Source organism: Bubalus bubalis, chromosome 14, assembly GCF_019923935.1.
Source record: "Bubalus bubalis isolate 160015118507 breed Murrah chromosome 14, NDDB_SH_1, whole genome shotgun sequence".
Taxonomy (NCBI): Eukaryota; Metazoa; Chordata; class Mammalia; order Artiodactyla; family Bovidae; genus Bubalus; species Bubalus bubalis.
The window spans coordinates 42,818,277-42,829,879 of record NC_059170.1 but is presented as its reverse complement, the minus strand read 5'-3'; the positions used below and the strand labels follow the sequence as shown (position 1 = coordinate 42,829,879).

Here is an 11,603-nt window from a genome sequence, read left to right as displayed (position 1 = left end):
GACTTGCGTGACTTAGACTCTGAGACGAGAGGAGGTGAAGAGGCCCTGGGTCTTTCCTGCCCTGCTCCAAATAAAATACTTCTGCTCTGGAACGTCATCCCATGAGTATGGACTTCAGTTTTCCTGGTACCTTCCAGGACAGTTGAGTGGGGGAAACAGATGGGGTTTCTACCCCTGAAACAGCTGAAGTTTTCCAATGTATCTGGTACTCAGGTTAGGACTCTAAGCTAAAGCATGACACAGTGGGGAGGAATGGTTACGTTCATCAAAGGTCAGCCCCTTAACCATGACAGCACTGTAACTCTGTCACTTCCGGAACATCTATACTAATTCAAATTGGGGTGAGGGGTGGGGATGACATGACTTATCAGATGATTTAGGAACTAGTTTAGGCATGAGGGCTTCAAATTGCTGGCATAGTCAAAGCCACTATCTTTTGAATGACTGATTCCAAATGGATCCAGAAAAATAAAAATGCCTATTAATTCAGAAAATTTTGAAAGGACCAGAGAGATGTCTCTTCAATAATACAAGATTTGTTGGAATGGAAGACTCACCTTCTGACTGCATTTCCCGGGTTCAGTTAGAGCTTTGTTGACTAAAAGCCTTGTCAACTGAAAAAACTAAAAGCAACTGAAAAAAAAAAAGCAAAATATAAAGGTTGAGAGTTATGTTTTACTTGGGGACAAAACTGAGGACTTAAGCCTGGAAAACAATCTTTCAGATAGCTCTGAAAGACTGCTCCAAAGAGGTAAGGGAGGAGCCAGGATACAAAAGAATTTTTGCAACAAAAGCCAGGTAGTTGGAGCATCAAAGATTACTGTTAATTAAAGACAGCCAAACATCTCAAGTTAAAGAATTTAGTACTTTTCTATGACAGATTTTATTTTCTTGGGCTCCAAAATCACTATGGATGGTGACTGCAGCCACAAAATTGAAAGACCCTTGCTCTTTTTTGGAAGAAAAGCTATGACAAATCTCGATAGCGTATTAAAAAGTGGAGACATCACATTGCCAATAAAGATCCATATAGTCAAAGCTATGGCTTTCCCAGTGGTCAGGTACAGATGTGAGAACTGGACCATAAAGAAGGCTGAGCAGCAAAGAATTGATGCTTTTGAATTGTGGTGCTGGAGAAGACTCTTGAGAATATCTTGTACAGCATAGAAATCAAACCAATCCATCCTAAAGGAAATCAACCCTGAATATGCACTGTAAGGACTGGTGATAAAGCTGAAGCTTCAGTACTTTGGCCACTTGATGCAAAGGGCCGACTCATTGGAAAAGACCCGGATGCTGAGAAAGATTGAGGGCAGGAGGAGAAGGGAGCAATAGAAGATGAGATGGTTGGATGGCATTACAGACTCAATGGACACGAGTTTGAGCAAACTCCAGGAGATGGTGAAGGACAGGGAAGCCTGGTGTGCTGCAGTTCATGGGGTCACAAAGAGTGAGACACAACTTATCGACTGAACAACAACTTTTCTACACATGGGGAGATGCAAGAGTCTGGGCTCATTAAAACCATTCCTTTGATATGCACCTTAACTATCTGGGGCCAGTATCCTGCTTTTCTCCATCCTGAATCCCCTTGGGGTGCACAATCCAGCTGCAGAGGCTGAGGTCTTGATGGCTACAACATCTATTGTTTACTGATATGGTGGGTGACATTTTCCATTCCCAACCTTCTGTAACAACAATGTCAGGTCCTACTGATGACCCATCAGCAGTGTCAAAATGATTAAAGAGGACAATTTAGGTGGTACAGACTTTAATACTCAAGAAGCAGGCGCTCTCCATTTGCAAGGATTCAGAGAACCACAGAAAGGGGTAGAAGACCTGACACTTTTATAGGATGAAGAATAAGTGACAAGAAGAGAAAAATAGGCTATGAAAGTGGAGCAAGGAGTAATTAAGGAGCCAAGACCTGGCTTGGCATCTGGGGATTGGTTGACTGGTCAAGCCAAACATTTATTCATTCATTCAGTTGCTCAAGGACACTTAAAACTTGCATGTTTTGGGGTGCTGAGTAGCACCCTGGGCAGGAGTGGCTCCTTCTTGGGCCTAGAAAATTTTTACATCATCAGTGACCATTTCAATCACACCGCTTGTCTTGGCCTGAGCACTTTCTCTCATGGCCAAAGCTGGGTGTTGGGAGCGGGGAGAGCTGGGGAATATCAGCTGCTCCCTGTACTCCAGTGATGGACAGAAGCTGGGGTGTATGTACCTCAGCTCCCTCCTCTTGGGGAGAGAATCAGTGGAAACTCTATCCCCAGGGAGTTGCATTCTAGCTGTCCCTGGCTGTCCTACTTCCTACTTTGCTGCCTCACATTCTCACCAGGGTCCCTTACTGTGACCTCCTGTTCTCATTTCCCAGCCAGGCTGAGCTTGGATCAAAAAAGAAAGACCTCAGGCAACTCTGTCTTTTTGTTGTTGTTGTTGCTGGCTACATGATTTCTATCATCTTCTGTCTTGAAAGCAGAGTCAACAAAATAGGAAAGGCTATGAACTCAAGAGCAGATTACTCTTCTGGAGCTCAGTGTGGTTCCAACAGCAAGCTCTTCAATGAAGCCAGTGCTTAAAGAATGCACTGGACCCTAGATTACTTGCTTTGATGCTCTTATCACTGTGTGAGAAGAAAATCTATTTATAAAGACAAAGGAAAGTGATTATTCAAACATTCCATGCCAAGGACCAGGGTATATTATCTATACTTTTAATTTCTTGTTAGGTTAAAAAAATCAGTTAATGTCTGTCTAACAAACATGATAAAAGAATTTTAAAGCTATTGGGAGAAAACCAATTAGAAATTTTCAGAATTTCCAATTGCCTTGTCAATAAAGAACTTGTTACATTTTCAGCATTCTCTCTCCCTCAAGAGAATGGGAGGGCTTCCCTGGTAGTCCAGTGGTTAAGAATCCGCCTGCCAATGCAGGGAACACTGGTTCGATCATGGGTCTGGAAAGATTCCACATGCTGCGGGCAACGAACCTGTGTACCGCAACAAGAAAAGCTACTGCAATGAGAAGCGGCCTGTGCACCATAACTAGAGAGTAGCCCCGGTTCTCTGCACCTGGAGAAAGGCCACACACAGCAACGAAGCAACCAAAAACAAATGAATATTAAAAAAAAGAATTCCTCTAATCTATTTTTTTAAAGAGAGAGAGAGTGAGAATCACTTGTTGTCAAAGATCAAATATCTCAAAACATTTTCAGAGATTTCATAAAATCACTGATCGGTTGCCTTGGGATTCTTTACCAACCAAAGCTGGATTAAATCAGAGGCTGATTGGCTAAGCTTGGTCACCATTCTAAAACTGCAGTTTTTCACTAGGATAATATTTATTAAAATGGGCTAGGTCCTACAGATAAGATTAGTAATACTCTAAACCATCAGAAGGCCCTTCCTTTCTCCAGGGGTCTTCCTAACCCAGGGATTGAACCTGGGTTGCCAGCACTGCCGGCAAATTCTTTACCATCTGAGCCACTAGGGAAGACCCTCAGAAGGCCCTAGGGAGCTGGAAATAGAACATTTTCTCAGGCAAAATCCATGGTAAGGATAGGTAAAGCTGGCATCAGGCCAACCGTATCAAACCATGCATCAAACTTCTGAGGTCAGGCAAAATTGAAAACACATTCAGAGAAGTTAATTCCCCTTAATTTTGAAGCCCATGTGTATTTCAAGGGAAATTTAATCCGTGTGTTTCTAATTCATTTACACTCAACTCATCAAAATGGTATTTTGAAAGAATTATTTCATTTTCGTATCCAGGAAATACTATGAATCTCTTTAATAAGATTCTTGAAGGCTTGAAAGAAGTGTCTTTCAGTTAAGTAGTTGTGTTTGGTCTGCCCTAAGCAGGGCTTATAAACAGAGGTAGGGGAAAGCTGTGTCTTTCTAAAGCTAGGAACCCACCCCCATGTTCCAGCCACTGTATGTCTTGACATATTAGATGCTGTTGGTTAAGAGTGCCATGTAATTTTTGATTTCACCTCCTTTTCCACCATTTTAACAAGGAGTTCCTCAGGGGCTTGTTATAGTTGACATAGAGTGAGTTGACCCTCAGCTTTGGCTTTCCTTAGGGGATGGAAGTATATGTTGGTAGACCCCAAGGGTTAAAATAAAGATATTGATATGGGCTGGATATGGCAGAGACTATGATTTTTCTTGTTCTATTAAGAAGAGCCCAGAGATGCTGAATCTTGCTAAGCAAGAGAAACCCTGGGAAAAAGGGAACAAAGGAAGTGAGTAATTTTGCATAATTAATTTAATTTGTCAAGAAATCTAGTGGATGGGATTAGTTATAATTTTACACACAATTTCTGGGACGAGAAACAAAAACATTTTTAAGAGATCAAAGCCTGGAAAAGCAGCAGATAAAACGTTAGTCTGAAACATGGAAGAAAAGGGAATTAATTTTCCTTGTTTCTGTTTCTAAAATATGACAATTAGTAGAAGGCTCCAAGTCAAAATGTGTTTGCAACTCCTGATGAAGTCAGTGTGTGGTGAGAGAATTCCCCTCAGCTGCTGAGAGCAAAGAAAGAAAGCTGAGCTGTTCTTGAGGGTTTGGTTTATAACCAGTTGCGGAAACAGAATTGTCTGTTTGGGGTTGCCGAGCAGTGGCGGCCAAGCTAAGGATCTTGAGTGATGACCTCTGAGAACCCCAGCTCTGCCAGCCACCATCTACCACCAGCGCATTTTCAGTAGTGCTTGGAAAGCCCTCAGGTGGCAGGAGCTCTTTTGAGAGGCTCAGGAGTGAATTAGCAGGCAGGCTTTCTTCGCATTTAATTTGCAACAGGACAGGAAGTCCCTGGATCTTGTGAGCTCTGTAACAAGAAACTACAGCAGGTGAGTAGCAGTTGGTGGCAGCCAGTTTCCTGTTATAGGCCCCAAGATAACAGTGAAGGTCTCTAAAGCGGTGGTCTGTTGCCTCTTTCTCACTCCTCATAGTAAATGCTGATTTAATTTCTCCCCGCCACCCCGGGGTTGGTAGAGGTTCTGAAGACCAGTTCTTCTTGAAGAGGTTAATACAAAGCATTGTTTTGGTTTGCGAGCTCCCTGTGGTACCAGAGAAGCTCACCAAGTCCATGTGGAAGGATACATTGATTCTAAAGATCTGGTACCAATCTGGGTGGAGGGAAGCATGACCTCAAGTAGCCATACCCATATGTTCCTTTGCCTTAAGTTGAGGAAATGTCACCCAACTCAGGAAACCTTCTGAAAACCTGAAGAAGAGCGTTAATGCTTCTCTGTTCACTGCTAATGCTTTTCTGGGTAGAATGGTGGGAAAGTCCCCAGATACCACATGACAGGAAGATTTAATGATCTCTGGTTCCTTCTTGGAGATTATAACTCAAACTGGTATGAAAGTGAAAGTTGCTCAGTCATGTCTGACTCTTTGAGATCCCGTGGACTGTACAGTCCATGGAATTCTCTAGGCCAGAATACTGGAGTGGGTAGCCTTTCCCTTCTTCAGGGGATCTTCACAACCCAGGGATCGAACCCAGCTCCCCTTCATTGCAGGCAGATTCTTTACCAGCTGAGCCACAAAGGAAGCCATGAATTGGTGTACCAGGACAGTTTATGAATTTCAGTCATTCAGTGAGTGTCTCTGGCAATTTCAATGGAAATAAACATGAAGAAAAATTGCCCTTAAAATCCTAAAGTTCATTTACCCACAGAAACATCTTTCCTTTGTCCATTTGTTTCTAAAGTGTAGAAGTGTCATGATGATGAAGGTTTTTTTTTTTTTTTTTTTTTTAGATAGTATTTTTTATATTTATTTATTTATTTAGTTTGGGTGCACTAGATCTTAGTTGGGGCATGTGAGCTCTTAAGTTGCCATGTGTGGAATCTAGTTTCCCAACCAGGGATCGAACCCAGGCCCCCTGCATTGGGAGTTTGAAGTCTTAGCCACTGGATCACCAGGGAAGCCCTGATAATGAAAATTTTAATTGCAATGGCTCCTCTTCATACATAATCCAGTTTTCTTTTTTAAAAATTATCTGTTTATTTATCTATGTATGCTGGGTCTTTGTTGCTGAGTGCAGGCTTTCTCTAGCTGGGGCAAGTAGGGGCTACTCTCTGGCTGCAATGCTTGGGCTTCTCATTGCGGTGGGCTCTCTTGTTACAGAGCACAGGCTCTATGGTGCTTGGGCTTCAGAAAATGTGGCACACAGACTTAGTTGCCCTGTGGCATGCGGAATCTTCCTGGACCAGGGATGGTATCTGTATCCCCTGGTTGGCAGGTACATTCTTAACCACTGGACCACCAGGGAAGTCCCCATTTTCTTATATAGATAATTATAATTTTAAATGGTGATGCCAATGTATTTCTTCAGATATGATGAAAAGTGAACTTTATTCATGGTAGGTTCTATAAAGAGCAGCACAGAGCTCAGAAGACACTTAGGAAATGTTAGCTGCATCTCACCTACGTGGATACACAGACTTTTGAGCTTGCCGGGACAGCTAGTATTATATTTCATCTTATTATGTCCTGGTTTTGAAAGGTAATTCTGTGTTAATGACTTGGTGCTCAATTCAGTCTCAAAAATACCTTCTTCCAAATTCAAATTTAATCATAAACATATGGCCTGCTTCTTACTTAACATTATAAAGGAATGAGTATATGATCATAGGTTTATATTTTTGGAACATGCTCTGGTGGCCATTACAATCAGAATAATTTCTGGATCTTTTTTTGCACATCTGCTTCTGAAGAATTGATTGGAAGTAATGAAATGCCCTTGTCGATCTTTGTTTTATTTAGATTTGATTACCTTATTAAAATTGAGAATGTGATTTTTATTCTCTTCATAAAGCTCCACAACTGTGCAGCATGGATGGTTATAAAAGAAATAAAATGCAGATTTGATGCTAAGTCAGGTTCTGCTGCTCATGTGGCTTCCCCAAATGCAAGGTTCCTGTGAAAATTCATGAGTACTCCAGGGGTGAGGTTGGGAGGAGGGGGAAAGGGGAGGGAGTCTGCTTAATGCAGGAGCAGTGATGCCATTTTGTCATGGTGCCCAGGCTGGGAATCTGCAGCTGAATGAATGTGACATTATGGAGTGCCTTAAAGTCACCAAGGAAGTGTCCTTGACGGGAAGGAAGGGAGCTAAGCCTTGCTGGGAGCCTTGGCTCTGCTCTCAGGAGGTGTCTCTGGGCTAGCAACCCAATTCCCCCTATTTCCTTTGTGTTCTCCTTCCTTGGCCATTGACCTTTTCCTTCTTAATGAGACTAGCTCATTTGTAGGCTCTAATCTCTTTGAGGTTTTGTGCTGGGCACACAAACCTGCCTGCCGCTGGTGCTCAGCTGAAACTTCCAATGGCAGCCTCTGGAGAGAGGCTCCATGCCCACACTTCTAGTTCCTGTCTCTTCACAGAGATTCCTCACTGTGTGTTGGCTTGTATGAGTATGAGACTGGTGCCACTTAAGATCACACCTCCTTACTGGCACACAGATGAGTGAGTGGCCAACAATCTCTGCAGTGAAGGCTATCACATCTTTAAAAAGGACTGATGCCTGGTCTTGCTTTCGGGGATGTTCTTCTATGGATCTGAGAATGAAACTCGGGCTGGGGAGCTTTCATGGCTTCCCAGATTATTCTGTTGTACAGTCAGAGTTGAGAATCACTGCCCTCATTGTCTTAATAGCTGAAATACATCGCTTCTAATAAAAAAAAATCCTAACTCTTTAGCTGTTGGACAGGGTCCTTCAGACCTGATTCTCTCTCTGCCATTTCCAGGCCCCCAGACTTTTCGCTGCGCTGAACTCCAGCCAAACTCCTACCTCCTACTGGTTTCTCCAAACTCCTCCATCCTGGGAACAAGCCCACTCAACCTGACAGTGCTCAGCAGATTCTCTCTGGCTCTCTCCTTCCTGTGACACTGAAAAATTTCCAGCCCTCTGCAAAGTTTCTTCTAATTTCTACCTGAGTTCCCCAGGTGGTGGCTAATATGTTCTTCTAATTATCCTCCCCCGGTAGATGGTGGTTTTCTAGACGGAAGAGGCTGTCTTTTTCAGAGGAAGATTGTTGGTACTTCCTTGCAATTCCTGACTCTGAATATGTGTTGAATAAGTGAATAAATTATGAGTGAGTGAATGAGTGCATGAATGAAATAATGAGTGAATGAATGAATTTATGAACGAACACCACACAGCCACAATTTCATGCTGCCAAGTCCACCACTGAGATTTGCTATTGTTCTCCTCCTTATACAGATTTCAGACCGCTCCCTCATGATGACTCATAGAGGGGAGTGTGTGTGTGTTTGGTGTGTCTGTGCATGTGTAGGTGTGTATATTTGTGAGTGCATGTGTGTTGGGGGCAATGCATGGACCAAGCTTGTGAACCTTCCCTCCTTGTTCCTGAGGATGTCCACCCCACAGACGACTTCCATTCAGGTGAGCCGGCTAGTCCTCTGCACACACTGAGTGGCTGGGGTGTCCGAGCTCTGCCTGGAGGTGGAATGCTGGCTGGTGCTGCTTGCCTGTAGCCTCAGATGGGGTCAGGTTGAGAACTGGCAGGACCTTCAGGAGGAGTTTCCTTCTGGATGTTCCTGGTGGGGGCTGCCTTCTGAAAAGATGAAATTCCAGACTGGGGGCTGAACACTCCCCACAGACACCTGAAGGGGGCACTGCTCACCCCCTTGCTGAGTTGGCATCTCATTCTCATTTTTGAAAGACAGACTTCAGGTGTCCTCCTGAAGTGCAATGCTGGGCATGGGATGGCTCTTAGTAAACATCACATTGAAAAGTGAAAATTGCTCAGTCATGTCCAACTCTTTATGACCACATGGACTATAAAGTCCATGGAATTGCCCAGGCCAGAATACTGGAGTGGATAGCCTTTCCCTTCTCCAGGGGATCTTCCCAACCCAGGGATTGAACCCAGGTTTCCCGCTTTGCAGGAGGATTCTTTACCAGCTGAGCCACAAACGTCATATTAATCTATAATAAATTAGTGACTATTTGATTGATTTTCAGATTGAATAATCCATAGTGTGATAGTGAACATTTGGTGATTTTGCCCCGGGAGAGCTGCTTTTCTGATAGGGATCACTGTCCATCATTCAGAAACCAGAGACAGTTGATCTTCTGTTTGTCATGCGTGGTTCCTGCATGAACATCGCTTCAGAGGAAGGTCGATGGAATCCACGTAGAAGGTTCTGAAGGCCCGGAAGTCTCTCGTCAATGCCCGACCTGCTCAAGGCACCAGCTGCTAGCTTCCTGGGGCTGTGAGCAGTTGAAATGTGGTTAGTGTGATTGAGCAACTAAGTTTGCAATTTTGTTTCATTTTAATTATTTATTTTCAAATTTAGGTTTAAGCATGGATATTGAGCTCAGTTCTTGGAAGATTGAAGAACAACTTAGGTGGGCAAATCTACCTCTGCTGCTGCTGCTGCTAAGTTGCTTCAGTCGTGTCTGACTCTGTGGGACCCCATAGACGGCAGCCCACTAGGCTCCCCCGTCCCTGGGATTCTCCAGGCAAGAACACTGGAGTGGGTTGCCATTTCCTTCTCCAATGCATGAAAGTGAAAAGTGAAAGTGAAGTCTACCTCTACAACTGTCAATTTTATTAACTCTCAGTACAGTCCAAACATTTCTGGTGAAACTTTATCGTCCTCATTGAGATGAGCAGTAAAGGTCAAGGACTTACTGGATTTCCAAGACTCAGTAGGAGAACAAGAAGGTGAGAATGCAGAATACAACTAATGGAGCGGGAGGGGGTGTTGGTTACATGTCGAAGTGGTAATATCTGAGATATATTGAGTTCCATGTAACAAATTATAAATTCATTATACCTGTTTCCTTTCACTTTTAGTAATGTGCCTACTGGAAAAGTTGCTGTTGCCTTTGTGGCTCACATTGTGTGTCTATGAGACAGGCTGGCATAGGACTTGCAGGAGTCAACCTTGTTCTGAGCGCCCCCAGTAGATTTAAGGGGTGACTTTGTCTCCACCCCAGAGCATCTGTAGTGGAAACTTTGCTCTGAAAAAAGCAGGAAGTGTCCCGGGTGGGCTCTGAGTGTTTGCTTATTGCTTGTGTATTCAGTGGCGACTAGGATGGTGTTAACCTTGAGCTGTGTGAAGTGTGACACTCATATGTTCAAGGTCATGAGTGGAGATTAAGCGTTAAAAATGGCTGATGTGGTGGCTAATTTATGTGTTGATTTGACTGGCCTGAGGGATGCCCAGAGACTGGTACAATATGATTTCTGGCTGTATCTGGGAGGCGGGGGGGAGGGCTAATTGAAAGATTAGCATTAACTCAATCTCAGGTGGCTCAGTGGGTAAAGAATCTGCCTGCAGTGCTGGAGATGAAGCAGACATGAGTTAGATCCCTGGGTCAGGAAGATCCCCTGGAGGAAGGCATGGCAACCTACTCCAGTATTCTTGCTTGGAGAATTCCATGGACAGAGGAGCCTGGCGGGCTTCAGTCCATGAGGTCACAAAGAATCAGATATGACTGAAGCAACTGAGCATGTATTCATGCAGCAGATGGAGTCAAGATTGCCCTCATCACTGCTGGAGGTGTTATCTAATTCTTTGGGGCCCTGAATAGAACCAAAAGGCTACAAAAGAACGACTTCTCTCTTCCTGAGCTAGGATGTCCATCTCCTCCTTCTCTTGGACATTGGAGCTCCTGGTACTTGGACCTTGGACTTGGAGTGAATTACAGCCCTGACTCTCCTGGGTCTCCAGCTTTCTGATGGAAGACTGGGGGACTTCTCGGCCTCTATCACCATGTGAGCCAATTCCTGTAATAGAATCTCCTTATACGTACTTGTATGAATATTTCTATATGTCCCAATTGCTCTGTTTTTCTGGACAACCATGTCTAATGCACCCAGGCATTTTGCCAGGGGTTATAGGTTCAGTATACCATTGCATCCTGTCAGCAATAAGCCGACAAGGTAGCTTCTGTTATTATCTCATTTTACAGAGAGAGAAATAGAGACTTGGAGTAGTTAAATGGCTCAAAGCCATAATTTGAATGTAAGTTTGTCTAGTCCAAATCCTTCCTCTTTCATATGCTATGTCCTAAGTTGCTTCAGTCCTGTCCAACTCTTTGTGAACCTATGGACTGTAGCCTGCGAGGTTCCTCTGTCCGTGGGATTTTCTGGGCAAGAATACTGGAGTGGATTGCCATGCCCTCCTCTGGGGGATCTTCTTGACCCAATATTCTCCTTTACTCGAGCTGACTAAGACAGACAAGGAGTGTGTGTGTGTGTGTGTGTGTGTGTAAATATGAATGCATGTTAATGTGATTTTTAAAAAACATTCATTTATTTGGCTGTGTCTGGTTTTAGTATGTGGGATTTTTGATTGCAGAGTGAGGGCTCAGTAGTTGCCCCTTTGTATGTGGGATCTTAGTTCTTTGAGCAGGGATCAAACCCCCATCCCCTACATTGCAAGGCGGATTCTTAACCACTTGACCACGAAAGAAGTCCCTGTTTATGTGAGTTTTGAGCCATTTGAAATTAAGGTAGAGGTAGCTTGCCCTTCAGTCTATATTTCCTAAGATAAAAGATATTCTTTTATGTAACCATAATCTAGTTATCACAATCAGCACATTTAGCCCTAATACAGTACTGTGG

At 43.6% G+C, this 11,603-nt stretch overlaps 1 long non-coding RNA gene across 1 annotated transcript; it reads left to right on the top strand.

Moving 5' to 3' along the window:
- The first annotated feature begins 3,927 nt into the window (after positions 1-3,927).
- On the top strand, positions 3,928-10,843 carry LOC123329081. The gene is made up of 3 exons (XR_006544225.1): positions 3,928-4,849; positions 9,325-9,695; positions 10,612-10,843. It is a non-coding gene; the product is annotated as an uncharacterized LOC123329081 (long non-coding RNA).
- The last annotated feature ends 760 nt before the right edge of the window (positions 10,844-11,603 follow it).